This window comes from Ambystoma mexicanum, chromosome 5p, assembly GCF_040938575.1.
Source record: "Ambystoma mexicanum isolate Mex_15411 chromosome 5p, UKY_AmexF1_1, whole genome shotgun sequence".
Classification (NCBI taxonomy): Eukaryota; Metazoa; Chordata; class Amphibia; order Caudata; family Ambystomatidae; genus Ambystoma; species Ambystoma mexicanum.
The window spans coordinates 161,132,798-161,156,072 of NC_090930.1; the positions used below are offsets into that span (position 1 = coordinate 161,132,798).

General features: G+C 42.3%; 1 protein-coding gene across 6 annotated transcripts in view; it reads right to left on the reverse strand.

The window, feature by feature from the left end:
- Positions 1–23,275, reverse strand: part of NEXMIF (neurite extension and migration factor) — a 1,570,947-nt gene that overhangs the window by 16,832 nt on the left and 1,530,840 nt on the right. The gene's annotated exons all lie outside the window — the stretch shown is intronic.

Consider the following 23,275-nt stretch of genomic DNA (forward strand, 5'->3'; position numbering starts at 1 on the left):
CACATCCAGTTATCAGGCCCTACCTTCTCCTTCGATTATAATTATGCTTTGCCCTTTGTTAACAAACAGGGACAACATATTTCGTCCTCTATCCCTCTGCCCCCAAACCTCCAGAACATCACTTTTCAACTTTTCCGTTAAGCCTATCTGGGAGAAACAAATCAAATAACAAGTTGTTCCCCAAAAAATATTTTATAGGAAAGTAAAACGTTATTTTGAAGAACTTCATGACAACCTTAAAGACTCAGGTTTTTCCATCAATCTAATTCTCAACATTGTTCTTGCAATGGCTAACCTCCATTCTGTGAGCTGCTTTCAAGCTCTTAAAGAGGAAATGACACTAGAGATGGAGAGGACATGGAAAAAGGATAGCTCAGGGGCAATGCTTTTGTCTTGGAAGCAAGACAAAGCAGCGCAACACAGGTTTGAATCCCGATCCCACGCTCAGAAAGCACTCGTTGGTATTAAACGCGTTAGAAATGAACAATTAAATAAATAAAAGAAATATAGGTCCATAATAGCAGTGTAGGGGCAAAGTAAAAGATGCCATTTTCTTTTAATTTACATCAGTAGGTTTACTTATTTACATATCCCATGCCACCAGTAGTAGTAGTAGTAATTTTACTATCAGTAATATTGCTATCAGTACTACTAAGAAGAGTACTACAAATAGCAGTATGAGTACACATAGTGGTGGGTCTATCTGTTATACTCCCAGTAGTGGCCTTAATAATAGTGTAACTACCAGTAGTAGCAACAGCAGTATTAGTAATTCTATCAGTGTAGTGGCCATAATAATAGTGTCACTACCAGTAGTAGCAACAGCAGTTTTAGTAATACTATCAGTATCGAGGTAGCTCTAGTATTACCGGTAGTAGTACTATCACTGTGACTACTGCTGGCAGTGCTAATAGTAGTAGCAGTAGTACTTCCACTTCTGGTAGTAGTGGCACTAGTACTGCTCAAAGTAGCACTACTAATAGCAAACGTACTAATATTGTCTGTACCAGTACTGGTGGCAGTGCTACTACTCGTGGCAGTCGTACCAGTTGTGCTGCTAGTAAAGCTGTTGTTACTAAAATCATTTCTGCTGGTAATAGCTGTAATATTACTGATACTAGCAGCAGTGCTATTGCTACTACTGCTACTAGCAGTAGCACTACCGCCTGTGAAGCGTATACTGTTGGAGGGGAAGCATTACTAGGTAAGTAAACTTGGCACTATAGTCCACGCTTCCTCTCCTTCTCTAATGCCACTTCCTCAGTAAGATGTTGACGGCAGCTCACAAAATAGAGGACAACCATAACAAGAAAAATGCAGACAAAAATGTCGAAAATAAGACCGATAGAAAGGTTGGTTTGCTGAAACACTGACAGAAGATAAAGCATAATAGCCAAACATAATATGTTATTTTTGTAAAAACTGTATGTATACACCCTATATATTTCTTGAGCAAGAAAAGTATATTCTGTGGGGGAACCTGAAACTCTTCAGAAAAAATTATGGAAATACACATAATTATTTCTCAATACAATGCTTAAAAAAATTAAGCAAGCTACAGCAAACTGCATTCTCAAACGTTAGCAAATCAGTGCCCGCTATGTTGCTACCCTAGATTTATAGCTTCTGCTGTCCTGGACATTCCTGAATCCACCTTACTTTTTGATTTTGCAGGCAGAATGCGAAAAATGAGAGAATGTGCTGGAAATTTCTAAAATCTGTGGGTAACTTCTCAAACCTCCATAGAATACTGAAAATCTGAACACAATAAGAAGAACAAGTTACTTTCTTACCTTGTACCGTTCTTTCGATGGGATGTTCCTCCGGCGTATTCCTTATCTTTGATGTTACCCATTCCTCAGAAATTCTTTCAGTAGAGGGTGCTGTGCGTCGACTTCCCTCGAGTCTGTGTCCCTCGACAGCCTCCGCATCGGTGCGGACGTCATCGGGCGTATAAAGAGATTCGCGCAGCGTCCGTTGCTCAGTTCCGTTTTGAAACTTAAATTTGCTTTGCATTAATTGGTTATTAACCTTGAAGAAGCGTAAGCTGCAACCACAAGGGAAGTCTTACTGCGGGGATGGATGGGAGGGGCAATAAGGAATACGAAAAGAACGTTACAAGGTAAGAAAGTAACTTGTTCTTCGAAGGGATTGTGTCCTCCGACGTATACCTTATCTTTGATAGACTCCCATAGCAGTAGTGTAAAGAAGAGGTGGGAGTAAAAATGCAATATTTCCCTTTAAGAATGTACAAAATGCAACACAGCTTTCCCAAATCCTGTCTCCTGACTAGAGGAGGAATCCAGGCTGTAAAATTTAGTAAAGGTATGTACGGACGACCATGTGGCAGCCACACATATGTCTCTAATTGGAACCCCTCTTTGGAGAGCCGAAGAGGCTGCGATACCCCTGGTTGAATGAGCCATAAGATGTTGAGGGGGTTCTTTTCCTGCCAATTTGTAGCCTTCTAGAATGGTTAAAATGATCCACCTTGAAATGGTCTGTTCCTGATTGGCAATCCTAATTTGTGCCCTGCTTATCCTACAAACAATTGGTCTGCTTGCATTATCCTAGCAAGTCTGCTAATATAAAAACTCTCTTCCTCTTTCCCTGGGTGGGGAGGAGGATAGAACGAAGGTAAGGTTATTTTCTGAGTAATGTAGAATTCAGAGACCACCTTTGGGAGAAAATTAGGCTTCACTTGTAAAACAACCTTATCTTTATGAAAGATTGTATGAGGAGGTTTGCAAGATAGAGCTTGTAATTTGCTCACTCTTCTGGCAGATGTTAGAGCCACTCGAAAGACTGTTTTAAGAGTGAGAAATCTTAATGAACAGGAATGGAGTGGTTCAAAAGGAGTACCCAGCAGAAATTTTAAGACTAGATTTAGGTCCCACAATGGAACTTGAAAAGGCTTTGGGGCATAAACATTAGTTAACCCTTTCAGAAATGGGATTACCAAGGGTAATTTGAATTATGAAGGCTTCTCAGCAGTACGCTTAAAGAATGACAGCGCTGCGAGATAGCCCTTGATTGTACCAATTTGAAGACCTGAATTTGCTAAGTAAAGCAAGAACGATAACACCATTGGTGTATTGCATGAAAAGGGTTCAATATTCTTTTCTCTACACCAACTGCAAAATGTGTTCCAACAGCAGTGGTATAAAGATTTTGTTGCTGGCCTTCTGGCCGAAAGCAACACCTTCAAGACGTCATCCGGGAGATCCCAATCCTTGTATCATAACCTTTCAGAAAACAAGCGTGAAGGTTGAGGGTTCTGATGTCTGGATGGAGAACCTGACCTCCCTTCTGCGGGAGAATGTCCTCTCTTTGCGGAAGACGAATTGGAGGGCAGATGGACATGTCCAGAAGGTCCGTGTACCACATTCTCCTAGCCCAATCCGGGGCAGTTAGGATCATGGCTTTACGGAATCTTCTCAACCTCCTGATCATTTGAGGAATGACAGGGACTGGAGGAAACGCGTACAGGAGTGGAAACTCCCAATCCACTACGAACTCGCCTCCTAGAGCTCCTCTCGGGGGAAATTCCTTTGAACAAAACTGATCGCACTTCCTGTTGATGCTGGTGGCGAACAGATCCACCTGAGGGGTTCCCCAAAAGATGAAGATCTCTTAAAGGACCTCCTGGGCTAGCTCAGACTCGTGGGAAACTGTGCTCTGCACGCTCAGAGCGTCCGCCGTCAAGTTCTTCTTTCCGGCTAGGTGAACTGTCGATAGAGAGATTCCTTCTTGAATTGCCCAAAACCAGAGCTGCATTGCCTCTCTGCACAGTGGCAGTGACCCTACGCCTCCTCTTTTGTTGAGGTAGTGCATGGCCACTGTGTTGTCCGTCATTATCAGGACATTCTTTCCCTGTACTGATGGCAGAAAAGCTTTCAGCACTAGTCTGATTGCTCTCAGCTCCAACAGGTTGATGTGTAGTCTGGACTGCGATGGAGACCAACGACCGCTGATGGTGAAGTCGTTGGCATGGGCTCCCCACCCCGTGAGTGAGGCATCCGTGACTACTGTTATCTCCGGCCATGGTTGCCAAAACTGTTCTCCTTTCAAGATGTTCTCCCGACAGGCCCAACACTGAAGGTCTCGAGCTACTCTGTCCGGGACTTGAAGGAGATCTGACATTCTTCCTGAGAATTGCGACCATTGGGTTCTTAGTGCCCACTGGAGGGATCTCATTCTCAGGCGAGCCTCTGGCACTAGGAAGATGCAGGATGCCATGAGGCCTAGCAACCTCAAAAAGTCAAAGGCTGGTAGACGATGGGCATTTTGAAACTTGGTGACCATCTGTAGAATATCTTGAGCCCTCAACTCTGTTGGCGAGGCTTTTCCCAGGGAAGTGTCCAGGACAGCTCCAATGAACTGGAGTCTCTGTGATGGTATCATCTGTGACTTCTTTAAGTTGAGGGGGAAGCCCAGCTTGTACAGGAAGTGGCAGAAATAATCTAGCTGGATCTGAGCTTGTTCCGAAGATACTGCTCTGATCAACCAATCGTCTAGGTAGGGGTAGACATGGATCCCTTCCCTCCTTAGACTTGCAGCCACTACCAATATTAGCTTGGTATAGACCCTCGGGCGGATGTCACCCCAAATGGCAGAACTCAAAATTGATAGTGAGAGTTGCCAATGGCGAACCTCAGGTATTTCCTGTGCTTGAGATGGATTGGCACATAGAATTAAGCATCCTGAAGGTCTAGATATACCAACCAGTCCTGAAGCTGGAGGGCCTGAAGGATCTGAGAAAGAGTTACCATCTTGAACTTGTCTTTCCTGAGGAATTTGTTCAATTCTCACAAGTCCAAGATGGGTCTCAGTCCTCCGTCCTTCTTTGGTACTAGGAAGTAGGGGGAATAACAACCCTTGTTCCTCTCCGCTACGGGTACCGGTTCTATGGCACCCTTCTCTAGCAGGTCTACAATCTCCTGCATAAGGAGCGGGTCTGGAAACTTCAAAGAGTTGTTCCCCAGTGGACGTCTGAGGAATGTGTAGGAAGGGCGGGCAGTAACCTTGGGCAACTGTCTCCAATGCCCAAGCATCTGACGTAATAGCCTGCCATTCTGCCAGATGTTGAGTTAACCTGCCCCCTACTGGTGTCTTGTGAGGGGAGACCTCAGAGGGGTTTAGAAGTGGCTGACGCAGATGCTGAGGGTAAAGTGGCACCTGCTGCTGCTGCAGCTTTTGTACCTTTTCCCCGTCCACCATGGGTGAATCATCTCTGGCCCCTTTGAGCTGGCTGTCCTCTGCCTTTTCCGAATGCGGAGTAAAAGTGAAAGGACCTACCCCTCCAGGAAGCTCCTGAGGGACGATTTGGAGTCTGCCGGATTGCAGCCCCAAGGGATTTCGCTACTGCCTTGGATGTCTAATCTCTCCATGCTGTCATCAGCCTTCTTTCCAAATAAAGAAGTGCCGTCAAAGGGCATGTTCAGAAGTCTGGCCTGTACGTCTGGAGCAAAACCAGACTTCCGCAACCACGCAAATCTACGGATTGTGGGACTTGCCGCCATGGCCCGGCTGATGCTGTCAGCAGAATCAATGCCTGTTTGGAGGGACTCGCCATTGCATCCTTTCCATCCCTGATGATGTTTAAGAATGCATCCCTTTCTTCTCCTTCTGGGAGACAGTCAGCCGCCGATGAAGCACACTCCCAAAGTGTGTGGCTGAATCTTACTAGCGTGCAAGTGGCGTTAATCGACTAAAGCGCCATGCTACATGCCGAAAAGACTTTTTTTGACATGGCATCAAATCTTTCATCATCCCTGTCCTGTGGAATAGTAGGGTATACCGACCTACTGTTAGATGAAGTTGCTGCTTGTACAACTAAACTCTCTGGAGTTGGATGCTTACTCAGATATTCAGGATCTGAAGCTGATACCCTGTATTTAGCAGAAAGTTTTTTTATTTACTGCAGGGATAACTTCAGGAGTTTCCCAATTTGCAGACATTTTTCTCTGCAGCGCAGTATGAAAAGGAACAACAGGATCCTCCTGTGGACATTTATTTAAAATATCAGTAAGGTCAACCTGCTGAAAAGAAGGTGTAGGTGTAGACCATCCCATGAATTCAATTATTCTGGCCATCAGAATCCTATAAGGGGTCTCAGCATGCTCTCCAGAGTCTGGTTTAGCAAACTCTACTCCTGGAGAAGTATTTAAACCACTTGCCTCATGTAGAGAGTCCTGAAGGTCTTTTAACGTGTTCTCCTCAGAGATGAATTCCTCTGGCATGGGTATTGTAGTCCTTTGTAAACCAAAGGGTCTCCCATGGCCGGAATCCTCCCCTTCCTCAAATATAGAGGACAAGGCTCTAAAGTAGTCAGATCTAGGATATGGTTTAAAACCCATTTCTAGAGCAGAAGGAGCCAAATTTGTTGTCAATGGCTGAGAAAACGTCGAGGTTGTCGACGTGGAAGTCAAAGGCTTCGACAATCCTGAAAAAGGCGTCGAGAAAGTTTGAAGGGACCTCGATAAACTCGAGAGGATCGGAATCCTACTCGGCGTCGTTGAGATTGTCGATGGAATCCTCGACGTCATGGTCGAAGCTCTCGACACCTCTACTGTCTGTGACGTAGTGACAGTTGTAGGTACGTATTTTATCGGAGTCGACAGTGGCGTCGAAGACGGCGTTGATGCAACCGATTTATGAGTCGACGGATCCTTCGACAAAGGCGTCGATGATTTGTGAATCGAAGAAACCTTCGACGACGGCGTCGATGAGACGGTCTTACTGTTTTTACTTGAGGGTTCATGTCGCTCTCGAGTAGTTTCTCTCGCCGGGTTCAATGACTCGCGGCTTTTTGATCTTTCGGGTCTTTCACCCAGGGTATCACCTTTAGATGTCTCAGAGGGGGTCGAGGCCGCTTTCTCGAAGACGCTAAGCATTTTTTTATGGAATTCCTCCCACGTAGCTGGAGAGCTGTGTTTCGTGGGGCAGGTGACCCTTTCTGGGGAGGTAAAGGAAGAAGAAGAGGGAGATCTACGACGCCTCTTCTTAGAATGTTTTGATCTCGAAGACTGATGAGAACTGCTTCGAGACCTTGAACGGGAATGTCTCTTTTGTCGACGAGGAGACGAATGTCTCGACTCAGCCAAAGAAACTTTGGAGGGAGTATAAGTTTTAAAGCTGTTACCTCTTTCTAGCTTCCCCTTACGCTCCTTCAAGGCTTTCGCCATCATGGACATACAGTCCTCGCATTCCTCACAATGATGGCCCGATCCCAGGCACCACAAACAGATCCTGTGAGGATCCGTTAATGGCATTTTTTTAAATTTTTTTTTATTTACTTGTGTATAATCAAAAGAAACAATAATTTTTACAAGAATAATCAAAATCCGGTCTAGCCGCGTATGTTTCTGCTTTCATATAAATACGCCAGCTCACACACTCCATTACGAGAAGTTAGGGTCCATTGCGTGTTGACCAGACTGGTCAGGCACAGAAGATCTAAATGTGACTGTGGGTCCGAAGGCCAGACCTTGCTACACCAAAGGTGGTGCTATCTGTCTCAGTGAGAGACCGTGCTTTCGCCTGCCTAGTGAGAAGATTCTATGGCCTTTATTTTTGTTGAAGGCAGCTTCCAGTAGTTTACATGCCGCTACAGCCCAGCGTGTTTTTTCACCCGAGATAAGACGGCACCACCATGTGTCTTCTTCCACCAACACTGAATTAACCCATAAGGGTTTCAAGTAGGCTGCACGTTCTGTGTTGAGAGCATGGCAGTTTAGCAGAAGATGGCGAATTGTCTCAATTGTGTCGTCGGATTGGCATAATCTGCATGTGGTTGCTGCGGCCTGACTTCTTATCGCCATGATTTCTCTGGTATGGAGCAAGTTGAGCCTTGACATTTTCTTTCCACAGTCACAACATTTTTTGAAACCGGCCCGTGGAGTCGATGGTTCGGATGAGGAAGCCATTGTATTAAGGTAATAATCTTTGAAGAATAAGAAGGTTTTTCCTGAAGAAAGGAACAAAGCGTCACGTTTCCGAGGCCCACGAAGCGCAGAAAAACAGAACTGAGCAACGGACGCTGCGCAAGTCTATTTATACGCACAATGACGTCAGCGCCGATACAGAGGCTGTCGAGGGACACCGACTCGAGGGACATCGACGCGCCTCACCCTCTACTGAAAACATTTCCAAGGAAAGCATGCTGGAATGGGTAACATCAAAGATAAGGAATACATCGGAGGACACAATCCCTTCGAAATATGTGTTTTGGGCAGAAAGATCTGCTGCAGATTTGGAATGTCTTGGAATGGGTCTTCCTCCATACAGTCCCTTAGGAGGGTGGCGATATGCTGCCTGCGTCATCACACTCCACAGCACTAAGAGCAATTTCTATGAGGTAAGCAGCTCGTTGTAGGGCGCTCCAATTCTATCCTGCAGAGGATCCGAAATGGAGTAATGAGCAGGCCGGGCGCAGGTGGATCCATAGGTACCAAGTGACTGGTGTTCCATGTAATAATGTCCCTGCAAAAATGTCGCCTGGCAAAAAAGTCCCCAAAAAGTTGCTGTTTTTTGCAGGGACATTATTACATTGAACATGCGCTCCCCCCGCAATCCCCAAAACCTTTGTTTTTTACAAGAGTAGCGGGGACACCCCCACAATCCCCGCTCACCTTGACCCCATATATATGGTCACCATATATAATGTTGCCACAACCTTTTCCCGGCGACATTAGATATGGTATCACTGAATAACATGACTGGGTCCAGCAAGCCATCTGCTTCCTAGGAAACACAAATAATTCCATCAGGACGGAAAGAAGGAAAGGTGTTTTATTGAAGATTAGTCAGACTCTGGTTTCCCTCGCTAGCTATCAGCCTGCGGATCCAGAGGACTATCTTTTTGCAAATCAATATGTCAAGGAATGTGAAATGTGTTACAACCTTCTCTTCCTTGGACAAAGCTTAGTCCTTGTTAAAAAGGATTTTCTAGCCCCAAAGTAGAGGACAGAGGGGCTCATCTGGGCAGGTTACAAGAGCCACATGCTCTGAGGGAACCTTTAGATGTTGAGGCTTTATGCCAGCACAGTAGCCTGAACAGGAAGGTTTTACTGATTTTGATGTATTCATTTATTGCCTATTGATGTATATGTGATGTATTGTTTTGGCTACTTTTATGAACACATCATTTTATCTGACCAAGTGAGTAAGGAACCAAGTGGGTGCAGTCAAGGCTCTATGACCTTAGGACTCCAGAGACAGAAGAAAGAGTTTGTCACTGAGATCTTGAGAACAAATTAATCACACATAGGCCCTAAGAGGTTGAGGAGGAGATAAACGGGAAGCAAGGTCCTGACCACAATCTATTAGAAAGCATCATATGTATCCATTTACAATCAGCTCTACAGATACAGATAGATACCAGCCACATGTACCCCCTAAAATAGGCAAATATTCCCAACAAAGTAAAAATAGGGAGCAGAAATACTCCCAACAACAATGGGAAAAAACATATAGGAGTACCCCCCTCAGATTTCATCCACACAGCTCCATGGATATGTTTAGATCAGTAGTACACGTAGTGCCACAGGAATAGGCTCTACCATTTAAACGGCCAATTTTAAATTGCGTGAATTACTTGGTGCAAAGAAACATTTCTTATAAATTCTTATCTGCAGCACTTTGTACAATATATTTTAAAAAACATTTTAAATAAAAAATAAACGTTAATCAAACAAAAAGTAAAACAAAGGGTAGGAATGACAATGTTAAGTATGGTATTGATGTCACATGTCAAACATGTGAAGTGAGTGTTGAGGTTAAATGTTAGTAGTATCGAGTAAGTGTTTATACTTCAGGTTTTATGTATGAATTTGTAATGGTATAATAGTATACAGTTTATATACTTTAACAATGTTATTTCTACTCTTTCTAAACTTTACTTTTGGTTACCTTAATTCTTGATTTAAACGTTTTTTTTTAAATATTTAATTTCAGTGTTTTTTGTGGGGAATATGGTGTATAGCGTATGAGTGTATGTCAGACGTGTTATTGTATAAGAGTATGTGCATAAGCATGAGCATGGCCTGGTAGTATTTGTATTTGGGGTCTGGCCATTTGAGCACATGCCCTATATCTGTGTCATATGAATGTATTGCACATGAGTGTATAATGTATGACTGAATTGCATAGGGCATAGGGCATGCAAGTGTACGGCGTGTGAGTGTACAGTGTATGAGTGTATGTATGAGTGTATGGCCTATGAGTGTTTGATATGTGAGCATCTGGTATCTGAGTGTGTGGCATATGAGTGCATGGTTTATGAGCGGGTAGCGTGGGAGTTTATGGCTTATAAGTAGTGTATGCATATTTGGTTTAAAGTCATATGAAGTGCAACTCTTATACGCCTCTTATACGCCTCCTATGCAAGCATTAATACATATAGGCTGTGTGTAAGAGTTTTACATTTCATACACGTATGCAATGTACACCTCCAATATGCCTTGTCTCGTTTTCTTTCCTTTTCTCTTTAAGCTTCTAAGCATTGGAATGCCCTCTGCCTTTGTTCTTCTCCATCTCTTTCTTTTTTCCAAACTATCAAAATTTCTTTTTACCAAACTAATCTTAAAATGTGCCTTCGAGTCTTTAGTTTCTTAAAAGTATAAACAAATTATTTCTTTTTCTCAGTTGATGTAAATCTGTATTAATCTGTTTCATATATGATTGTACAGTTTTTGATTCTTTTATTTACAGCACCTTTTGCGAAAGGCACCTTATACATTTAATAAAATACAAATATATGTCTCATATACATATAAAATCTGTCAGAAGTGAGTCCTGACTTGATGTGAGAGTTCAAATTTATATTAGTGCATATGTATGAAATGTACATTGTTTACACATACATGTGGTTTGTATAGAAGATGTACATTCATTCAGTGCATGTCTTATATGCCTCCTCTACATATGAAAGCTCAAATGTAAGTGAGTTTTAACTTTTAATGTGTAGGAGTTTTCTGTATCATACACATGACATGATGCAAATATTCAAAGTGCAATGCCAGCCAGTGGCTAGCGATGAGTGCAAATTCTGCCTCCCCCCCCATCAGACAGGTACACAACTCCTATATGTCCCACATACATATGAAAACACACATCAAAGTCAATCTTGACTTTGATGCGAGTATTCATACGTATAGTAGTGTACATGTATGAAATCTACATCTTCAACATGTACAGTTGGTATAAAAATGCACATTCATTCTCTGCATGTAGGATACATAGATAAATCATGATATATAGAGATGCAGCTTCAAACTGCAATATCTCAAAATAAGATTTTCATTTTATTCTTTTTTTTTTACTGCATCAAGATTTGTCCTTTCTTTATGGAAAAACCCCATGTTAAAAGCTGTTCAAAACAACTCAAAGAACGTTTTCAAAATGCTCTTATAAATATATATATATATATATTTGAAATAAAATTAAAAGAAGAAAAAAAAGTGATTTATCTGGTTAACACTGAATTTGTATACAACTAGTCGCAAGAATCCTCATAACATTCCCTACCCGGCAAAACTACTAGAAACATAGGCCTATGAACAAACACTGGAACTCATAGAAAAACACCAGCTTTTGGACCAGAAAGTCAGCTTCAGACCTATGAGAGGGACGGCGATGGCACTTTGCTCTATCTGGGACAACCTAAGGACCAATGCAGACTCCATCACAAACTCTGCACTGATACCAATTGACCTCTCCACAGCGTTCGACACAGTCAGCCACAACATCCTAATTAAGAGACTGGAAGAAGTAGGGATCATCGACATGGCGCTGCTCTGGATTAAATTGTTCTCAGCTGAAACAGTATGGATAAAACTATTCAAACAACCGCCGCGGGACACCATCTGTGGAGTACCGCAAGGATCTTCCCTATCCCCACTCCTCTTCAACATCTGCTTGACCCCACTAATCAACCGCATCAAAAGGCACAGCCTTCAGCTGCTACAACTACACAGATGATACCCAAATCATCTACAAAATCCAAGAGGCACAAGAAGTGAACTCAACGCTACTAGACTGCCTGAAAGAACTCTACGATTGGATGAACACAAATAACCTCAAACTCAACCTGGACAAGACAGAAATCATGATCATATCCAAAAACCAGGAAAGTAACCAATACATTGCATGGCCAACAGAACTAGGAACAGCCCCCACGTCATCATAGCCAAAACTCTTGGAATCCTAATGGATAACGAGCTAACACTAGAACCACAAGTAAATGTAATCATCAAGAAATGCTTCTTCCACTTATACACAATCAAAAACATCCTACCATTCCTCTCCTTTACAAACAAAACACCAGCCATCAAGTCCCTCATCTTGTCCAGGATAGACTAGGCCAATCGCCTATACCTGGGAATGCCAGATTATCTACTGAAGAAACTGCGACGTATACAGAACGCAGCGGCCAGACTCATCCACAAACTCTCACGAAGAGATCACATCACTCCTGGCCCTAAAGATGCTACATTGGCTGCCAGACAAAAACAAAACACATTCAAAACAATGTGAATAACACACAGAGCAATCCACGGCCAAGGAGCAGAATTCCTAAAAAACGAAATCACCATTTACCAGCCGACAAGAACACTGTGATCCAAACAACGGCATCCGCCTGGAGCCTAAAACATACACAAGAAAAAAACATGGTGGATCAGCATTCTCCTGCTTAGCCGCAAAAATGTGGCACTCCCTCCAGAGAGAAATATGAAACATGAAGGACCAGCAAAATTCAGAAAACTCCTAAAAATCTGGCTTTTCAACTATGAAAATTACAGGGAGGTGGAGAGAATTCCGAGTGGGAGGGAGATCCGGGTTCCCATGGAGAGACGTAACGGGGGCTAAAGAGAGAGATGGGAGGGTCCTAGGTTAAACCACAGACAAAAGACATACAAGTTGAAGGGGAAATAGTGGTGACCAAACAGATAAACCACACGGCCACATAGCTGAAAGGCGCACGGAAGAGGACCCAGACCCCCGCCCCCCTGCCCACTCTTCAAGAGCCCAGCAGGGCAATGTCGGCAGCACAATAGGCTATGCCAGAGGCCAAAGTGGTGTAGGAATCCATTATTCGCAACATGGGGTGGACGGGAGGGGTTGGAGGAGGCATCACCACTAAGTAGCCCTGGAGACAACCCACAACCCTGCACAGAATATACGAGGGAGAGCGCCTCTGCACACCACAATATGCGACACTGGCAGGGATGCGTACCACAGGCAGCCAAAGAGGAGGAGGTACGATGGAGCGCCACCACTAACCAACCCATAAAAAATCTGATCCACCTGATTACACCTCTCAAAATTCTAAACATAACAACCATATTTATATTGCACAACAAACAGCACATACTTCACCACACCACAACAACAAAAAACCACACATAGCCTCGCACAACAGCACATGACAACTACCGACTGAATAATCACACCTATTCTCAGCGAACGGTGTAAACCAAACCGAAGCTGCCAACAGCACATCACAGCTCCAATGCGCTTTTCCCGCTCAGTCCTACTAACTCACCTTACCCTCTTGCTTTTCGGATCCGCCAAAGCACCAGGGAACCACTGCGGTGATGATAGCGTGCGGTATAAATATCCTTTAACAAAACATAATTAAATCATTGATTACGTGGGCCACAATGTTTAATTACATTAAGTGTATCCTCGCCTAATCAGACAGACAAATAGAGGAGAAGGTGGATGCCTTTTCCTTAGCTCCTGCCCCCTCATCACCATCATATTGGAACAGTAGGAGAAGAACTATATGTGGGACCCCATGTGTTGTACCTATACCACATCGAGTGTATGAGAGACAATATGCACTCAGGCAACCATACAAAATGTGCTCTCGTACTGAAAGAGTGGAAGGATGTCAGCACGCACCTTTGGACATTATGGAGCGCTGAGTGAAATCTGACAAGGGCCGAGTGATGTCATAAAGAAGATATATGAGGTCATACTGAAATGATATGAACATATTTAAGAGTAATAATGTAACTGAAGTGACAAGATAAATATGCAATCATATATACAAAGACAATGAAGTAACTTGCTGACCAATAAGTATAAATACGTAGTACGCCAGGTAGATGAGACATAAAGAAGCTTGCTATAGAGGAAAATATAACGTGGCTAAGGCGGCCATAATAGCAAGATGGACTTCGGATCGTGTCAAGACTCAATCTAGCGACCTCAGAGACAGACCAAGAATGCAGAGTCAGGAGGCGTTGGAGAAATAGCTCTGTGTGCAAGATAAAGAAGAGTCTATGTCGGCCTGGGAACAAGGGTGCTGCTATTTTAAGGAATAATTGCAAGGCACAAAGGGAGGCAGATGGATAAGCTATATACGTAAGACATATTTCTCTTAGACTAATAAAGAAGAAAACATTTGCAATCAATAGTGGATAAGGTCTCTAAAAGATGGAGTGAGCAAGTATCTAGTGCCAAAAGGAGCAAGAACACCCAGTATAAGTAAATCAAATAGCAGTAAATAGGAGGATAAATGGACACATTTGCGGTCTCCTCACACGCGATTCAGAATTCGAAAAACAAGGGCTAATCATTAAGATGAAGATAGTGATGTGCTTACATTCCCTCAAATATTTCAGAACAGAGAGAAGGATACAAGGTCAACTACAGACGGGAAAACGTTGGCTTATGGCCGGACTATTGAGAGTTGATGGATTAATTGGGAACGTGACTCGAGCACCTGGGTTTCGTTTTGCTTACATGCTGCTAACGAGCTGACAGTGCAAGGTTGTGTGAGAATGGCAACCAATAAGAGGGTCTATGGGGCAATATGCTATACAATGTTGCATAGACCAATCTGCTGCCATATTCACTGTTATAATCAGAATTATACGTATTTAGAGGTAGTTTGAGGCATGCCTTGCAGATAAGGGGCAGCCAATGATGTACTAACCCATATGAATCTACCTTATTAAAGGCACATCGTACCCCTCATGGAATACTCCCTCTCTCTCACGGTCAGGGAGCGACCACAAATTTCTATCATATAAAGGAGACAGAAATTACATTTCTAAAACCAATGCTGATCTATACATCCAGTATGGTGTGAAAGTCCCTCCCTGTACAATTGGTCTTGAAAAAATAGACTTAGTACCTAATAATTTTCCACAGTATCAAAACAGTTTATTTTAATAAAGTATATCACAACAATCCTTTTAAAACAACTCTTAAAACGGATTTTTCTTAAAAATGACCCAAAAACACAAGGTAGATGCAAATACAGTACAAATCACTAGTTGCACACACATATATTCCCATAAAAATACAACACAGTACAAAAACATACAAAAAATGATTTTGACACTTCTTCAACACACTGAGTGTTATTAGCTCAGGTAAAGCGATCCCGGCATGTTTCAGTTCCTCATTGCGCTGAATGCATGAACTTTCTTCAGGGGAAGAACTCTCCACCATGTAATCCAGGGCCACACAAAGAGATTTCAAAATAGTGCTCCTAAAGCCAACAAATAAAGAAAAAGGGGGAGTATCACTACACATCAACACCATCCAAACATGTAAGTCAGAAATAGCTCCACATTAATAGCTAGGCGCCAGTACCCTTGCTTCTTAAATGCAATGTATTGGTAGAGGTACAATGGTTGCTGTCAACCATGCCTCCCAAACGTTACAAAAAACAACTACATACCTCCTAAATAGGATGTTCGTAGTGCTGATGTGCAAATATGCACTCGAGTAACCTCAGACTTCTATAATCAAGTCCTTGAAATTTTTCTTAATGGTTTTTTAATAACCCGGATCCTGGTCACTGCTGCAGAGGAACACCCAAAACATAGTGGTGTGTTAAACACAACCACCACTTAGAAGAGGTAATCCCATCAGCTTGCTGCTATTTTCACCATATTCAGCACCATCTTGTGCTCATCACAATATAGTAGCTACGTGCCAACCTCTATCATGCACACCCATGCACTTAAAATAATTACATCATGCATGTCCACAAAAAATTACAGTGCTATTTGAGGCTAAAACCTTCAACATGTATATCGCCACTGGTGTCCAAGTACCTCCTCTGCGGTATATGTACACCCGCCAGGTAACCGATCGTAGTCCCTTCCACGGTCCTAATTATTATTCTCTCCTCACGTTGCCAATGTGCTTTCAAAGTGAGCAACCTTAAAATAATGACGGTAGAAGTAAAACGCCACAATTCAGTATGTAAAACCATCCAGTTGTTAGTCATCTAGCATCCTAATATCCTGCATATATCTAGAAATTACCTTGTAAATGGATGGAACTTCCAATATGTAAACACTCTGATACTCCAATGCATTGACCAGATCCGTCCCGCAAGATTACTCTCAGCGTCCTGCTCGTACTAAGAGCAGGAGATTCAAAGCCGTCCGTATTGGGATCAACATAAACAACGGACTAACGTTGTCTTCTTCATAGAAGTAGAAAGCGGATTGCACGACCGCAAATGCACTTGTGAAAAACATCATGGCAACCATCACTATTTCGTGCCCCTTGTATCCCTCAAGAGATGGTTACCTGCGTGCAAACTATTAAAGTTATTGAAGCGGATAATGGAAGGATCTTAATTCACGGCCAATTCGGGGGCATAGTCATGCAAACACGACTATAACATATACGGAATAATAATGGCAGAATGGAAACTCAACTATTTAGTGCTCAATATATCCCTCGTGGGATAGTAGCCTGCATGTAAAATTACAATTATTAAAGCGGATTATAAAAGGATAGTATGACACCCTAATTCACGGCTGCGGCGGGAGCGAGGACATGGAAAAAGGACTATATCATGTGCAGAACAACCATATAGGGGCAGGGACTCAAAATAGAGTCGGCACTGGATTCGATGTTGGAAAACCTCACTAGCCATTTCCAACATAACTATTCTAGACAATGAAACCACATAAAATATTTTGGTGACATGTGTTGTTCCACTGACCATGAACAACCTCCCTTAAACAGTTCTTTAACCATTTCTAAATGTGATTTTTCTAAACAAATAAATAAAACTGCATAAAATATCTTGCAGTACAATACATAATTAGTTGATGATACATATTGGTCCAAAAAAGGAACAAAATCTTTTCATACATCAAATACATTTTGTCATTAAGAGATACAATTTCTGCTGAGATTTACTGAACAATCCATGCCTTCATATTACCAAATTGGTTCCAAGAGGGTAAAAATTATTGAGCGAGACATCAGATTAGACTGAAAGAGCACAGTATTGCATATCCCACATTTGCCTTATTTCTGCGTGTGTTGGCAGTCTATTTCCTCATTGAGGCCAATGATATGACTTTGACATCTATAAATCATTTTCTGTTCCAATAGTATAAGGTTACAATCTATTTCTGACTTATTTTTACCACAAATCTTCTTCAGGATCACCCATCTGAAATCCTCGTGAGAATGTTTCATTTGAACAAAATGTTTAACCATAGGTGCCACTAGTACTTGATTTTTTATGCAACTACGATGCTCTATCATCCGTGTGCAACATTTCCTATTTGTTTTTCCTACATATTGTAGTCCACAAGGACACGTGATTAAATAAACAACATTTTCTGTGTTGCAATTGGTCATATCATTCAGTAGCCACTGTGTAGGTGGATTCAACATAATCTGTTTGGTTTCTTTAGTCGTGGCACACATCACGCATTTTCCACAGGGAAAATGTCCCTTCACAGGCGGGAGTCCCCACAAAGTAGTTTGTCTGGGTTCTGTTGGTTGTTTAATTGATATGTTGTTCCTGATAAGCATCTCTCTAATGTTCTGGCTTTTCTTAAAAGCCACCAAGGGCGGAGGGGTAGATTTATCATTATACACTTTTCTCCACGTGTTGTTAATGATGCCTTTGATTTTGTATGACAAATTCGAAAAGGTGCTAACAAATACAATACGATTGTCCTTGTCGTCTCTGTCTTTTTTCTAGTAATGCCTCTCGGTTGTTATTATTAGCTATTTTGGAAGACATCTTTACCAATTTGGCTGGATATCCCTTGTTACAAAGTTTTTTAGACAGAAAGGCAGCACTCTCTTTGTAATCCTGTTGTAAACTACTATTTCTCTTAAGCCTCAAAAATTGCCCGAAAGGTAAAATGGCTTTGATGTGATTAGCATGATGGCTAGAGAAATGAAGAACAGCATTTTTGTCAGTTCTTTTATTGTAGGGTTTCACTTTGAGACAACCCCCATGATGAAAGATGGTGATATCTAGGAAACCGATCTCCTGTGCATTGATCTCCTTAGTACATTTTAAGAACGGATTCTGTACATTCAGCCATTCCACAAAAAGATCTGCCTCTGTGGCTGTACCTTCCCATAATATAAAGATGTCATCTATGTACCATAGCCATTTCGATAGATGTTTTCTGAAAGGATTGGTACTGCGATAAATGATCACTTTCTCAAAGTATTCTACATACAAATTGGCAAAATTCGGTGCCATGGCAGCACCCAGCGGCCGTGCCTTCATTCTGTTCAAAAAAGGCTCCTTGGAACTGGAAAAAGTTCAGAGTTAAAGCAAACTCTGCACACCACATGATAAAGGCATTGTTCACGGGGTGTCCATCTTCTCTATCTCTTAGGGTTTCCTCTATCACTTCCAGGGTGGCCCTTTGAGGAATAACTGTATACAAAGATTGTATATCAAGGCTAATCAGAAAAAACTGCCCTGATGTTGAAAGGCAAATTCTCAATTTTGTTAATAGCATCTGATGTGTCTCTGAGATAACTGCTCATTTTAAGAACAAATGGTCTTAAAAATAATCAACAAATTTTGATAATGGTTCTAGGATGGAGTTAACTCCAGATACAATGGGTGTACCCAGAGTATTGGTGAGGCTTTTGTGCACTTTGGGTAGAATATAAAATACCGGTACTCACCCTTGTTTTCTGATGAGGTGGTCACATTCCTGTTTACTAATCATTTCTGCCTCGTATGCCCTCTGTACTTTAGTTTCTATAATATCCATCAATGTACTTGATGGATCGGAAGGTATGGGACGATAACTTCTACCATCGTTCAATAAACGTAGGCATTCCCCCACGTAATCGTCACGATTGAGTAGCACAATGGCCCCGCCTTTGTCGGCTTGCCTGACTATTACATCTTGTACTCTGGCTCATTTTGAAATCGAATTCCATTGAGCACTACCAAAGTTGGAATGATGAGGGATGCCTTGTTGTTCCAATTTGTGCACTTCTTTGAGGACCTGTTTTTCAAAAACTCAAGACTCAGGACATTACAAGGTAATTTCTAGATATATACAGAATATTAGGATGCTAGATAACTAACAACTGGATGGTTTTACATACTGAATTGTGGCGTTTTACTTCTACCGTCATTATTTTAAGGTTGCTCACTTTGAAAGCACATTGGCAACGTGAGGAGAGAATAATAATTAGAACCGTGGAAGGGACTACGATCGGTTACCTGGCAGGTGTACATCCACCGCAGAGGAGGTACTTGGACACCAGTGGCGATATACATGGTGAAGGTTTTAGCCTCAAATAGCACTGTAATTTTTTGTGGACATGCATGATGTAATTATTTTAAGTGCATGGGTGTGCATGATAGAGGTTGGCACGTAGCTACTATATTGTGATAAGCACAGGATGGTGCTGAATATGGTGAAAATAGCAGCAAGGTGATGGGATTACATCTTCTAAGTGGTGGTTGTGATTAACACAACACTGTGTTTTGTGTGTTCCTCTGCAGCAGTGACCAGGATCCGGGTTATTAAAGAACCATTAAGAAAAATTTCAAGGACTTGATTATAGAAGCCTGAGGTTACTCGAGTGCATATTTGCACACCAGCACTACGAACATCCTATTTAGGAGGTATGTAGTTGTTTTTTGTAACGTTTGGGAGGCATGGTTGACAGCAACCATTGTACCTCTACCAATACATTGGCCCTCATTACAAGTCAGGCGGTGGACCATGGTGCTATTAGCATCATGGTCCATGCCGGATTCCGCCATGGTGGATGGCGGAATTACCGCCCCATTCCAAGGTGAGTGGGGCGGTAATTCCCCATTCACCATTTGCCCTTCCCCATTCCCATTTTTGCCCCATAGGGCATAATGGGGATGGGGAAGGCGCTAATTACGGCACCGTAAATTACGGTGCCGTAATTAGCACCAAGGTCGCTTAGCGCCTTGGACTTTAACGCCTGCAAAAAGCAGGCGTTAAAGTGTGAATCAGGCGTTAAGGGTTAACGGCGCTGACGGCGCCGTTAAACCCTTAATGCCTGACTTGTAATGAGGGCCATTGCATTTTAGCAGCAAGGGTACTGGTGTCTAGCTATTAATGTGGAGCTATTTCTGACTTACATGTTTGGATGGTGTTGATGTGTAGTGATACTCCCCCCTTTTCTTTATTTGTTGGCTTTAGGAGCACTATTTTGAAATCTCTTTGAGTGGCCCTGGATTACATGGTGGAGAATAAGAATAATAGAGTTCTTCCCCTGAAGAAAGTTCATGCATTCAGCGCAATGAGGAACTGAAACATGTCGGGATCGCTTTATCTGAGCTAATAACACTCAGTGTGTTGAAGAAGTGTCAAAATCATTTTTTGTATGTTTTTGTACTGTGTTGTATTTTTATGGGAATATATGTGTGTGTAACTAGTGATTTGTACTGCATTTACATCTACCTTGTGTTGTTGGGACATTTTTAAGAAAAATCAGTTTTTAGAGTTGTTTTAAAAGGATTGTTGTGATATACTTTATTAAAATAAACTGTTTTGATACTGTGGAAAATTATTAGGTACTAAGTCTATTTTTTCAAGACCAATTGTACAGGGAGGGACTTTCACACCATACTGGATGTATAGATCAGCATTGTTTTTAGAAATTTAATTTCTAACCCATATGAATATCATCGGTACATATGTTCCCTTAACCATTCCTTCCTGTCAATAGATTTTGCAGTTTGCCATGTAGGATGACGTAATAGAAGACGCATATTGGGGTCTATAACCTCTGTATAATCATGTTTGTGTGCTAGCATCAGTCCGTGGTTTGCCAGTTTGCCCTGCTTTATTAAATTGAGATTAAAGTAGTATTTTGCCATTTTTTCTGAGTCTGTCTATTTGGTCTGAGATCTTTATTGGTAATTCAATCTAGTACAAAGACACTTCATGGTGCTAGCGCACATTATGGTAGTAGTACCAATGGTTCAAGTGTAATCGACCTAGGCCCAGATACATATCTTCAGACTTTTGGCTGCCTCCGTCATTAGCCAGAAGACCGTGGAGCTTCCTGTGGAGAACGGTGCGTAACAACACAAGCGTAAGAAGATACAGATCGCAGGTCCCTCTTTGACAAAATTCCTGTTCGGCGAAGGCGAAATCGTTGGTTGAGGAAGAGTCAATGCCGAGGGACTCGAGGTGAGCCACAGATGTAAGTAAAACATTGAAGGTGGCACAAATAGGGGTAGGGATTGTGTTGTAAATATAAGGTTTAAAAGTAATGGGATTTTTTGAGATTATAAAGAAGAGAAATAAATACCTTGATTCCTGGTTCCAAGGGGACGGAAGGGGACACACTACAAAAACTACAAATAGTGGTGTTAAGGATTCCTGAGGCAAGGCCAACAAGAAGAGTTCATATCAAACTCCAAGATGTAGTAAAAAATGAGATGGGATACATTTACTAAAGGTAGTAAAGGAAGGCGTACGCAGGGGAAAGTAATTTAAGTGCACGTGTATGGTGTTATAATATGTCAGTATAAAGTTTGAGTTGTGTTTAGATTAATAGATATAAAATGACAGTAAAGAATTAATCTGGCTATTAGATTTTTTAACCAAAAGATTGACGTAAATTAGGAGGATAAAAATAAAAAGGAAACTAATACATAAAGAAGAGATTCTTATCAATCATTAAACAAAATACTAAAAATGGATAGAAAGTGTAAACAAAGGAACAAGAAGAACATTGTTGCATAGATTTTAAAGTGGTTAAAATATTTTTTGGTTTTCAGATAATAAGCAGCGATTGATGCGGTTTGCTCCAATTGATCAGTGTGGTATATTTGACAAAATAAAGAGAAGAATAAAAAAATCGGGTAAGCATAGACAGTCGAGATCGACTTAATATATGATATGATTTATGGCATTTATATTTATATAGGGACAACAGAGACAGCAATCTTACTAGGCCAGGTGACATTGAGATCGCCTAAGTGCAGGGAAGGGGGAGGGGAAAAGTTCCAAGGGAAAGAAGAAGAGCTTGAGCGGGAAGGTATTTATGAAGAGAGAGTAGGAGGTATTGAGGACCCATGCCCCATAAAGCCTTGTGGACAATGCAGAGGGGGTCTTCAAATTAATCCTTGCAGCCACTGGGAGCAAATGCAGATATTTCAGTGCTGGAGAGATACGATCCCTGGGTTTGTCTTGCAGCCCTGTTCTGGATGAGTTGCAGAGGGCTGAGAGTAGAAGTAGAAGAGGCTGTTGCAGTAGTCCAGCCTAGAAAGAACCAGAGCTCTAGAGACAGTGAGCTTCTGGGGGAAGGAGTGGAAAGGAAGAATACCTCTGATGAGGTGCAGTTGGTAGTTTGACTTCTTAGAGACGTGAGAAGCAAAGGATAGAGTGAAGTCGAAGATGACCCTGAGGTTCTTAGCCTCACAGGTGGTAGCAGGAAGAGGGCCAAGGGAGGCCGGCCAGAGAGTGACAGGAAAAGAGGGTGCAGGTGTGCCGATGAGAATCTCTGTCTTACTGGCATTAAGGCAGAGATCGTTGGCGGTACACCAATCCTGGATAGCAGACAGTCAGAGATGAGAGAAGGAGAAGAGGTGGCTGAGGGAAGCCTGAAAACGAGCTGAGTGTCAGCCGCATAGCACTGGAAGTTGGAGCAGAGAGCAGCAATGCGGCGGATGAGAGGTGCCAGGTATTGGTTGAACAGCCGGGGAGAGAGGTTAGACCCCTGGGGAACACCACAGGTAGAGAGTGAGATAGAGGAAAGGAAGGACCCAAGTTGAACCTGAGAAGGTCGATCAGAGAGGAAAGAGGTCAGCCAGGCCAGGGCCTGATCAGCGATACCCAGGTTATCAAGGTGATGATTGAGCAGGATAGCATGGTAGACCATGCCAAAGGCAGAAGAGAGATCGAGTAAGATGAGGACAGAGGGTTGATTAGAATCAAAGTTAGAGAGCAGGCCTTCACAGATGTTCAGGAGAGCAGTTCCCGTGCTTCTGGCAGCTCTGAAGCCAGATTGATGGTCA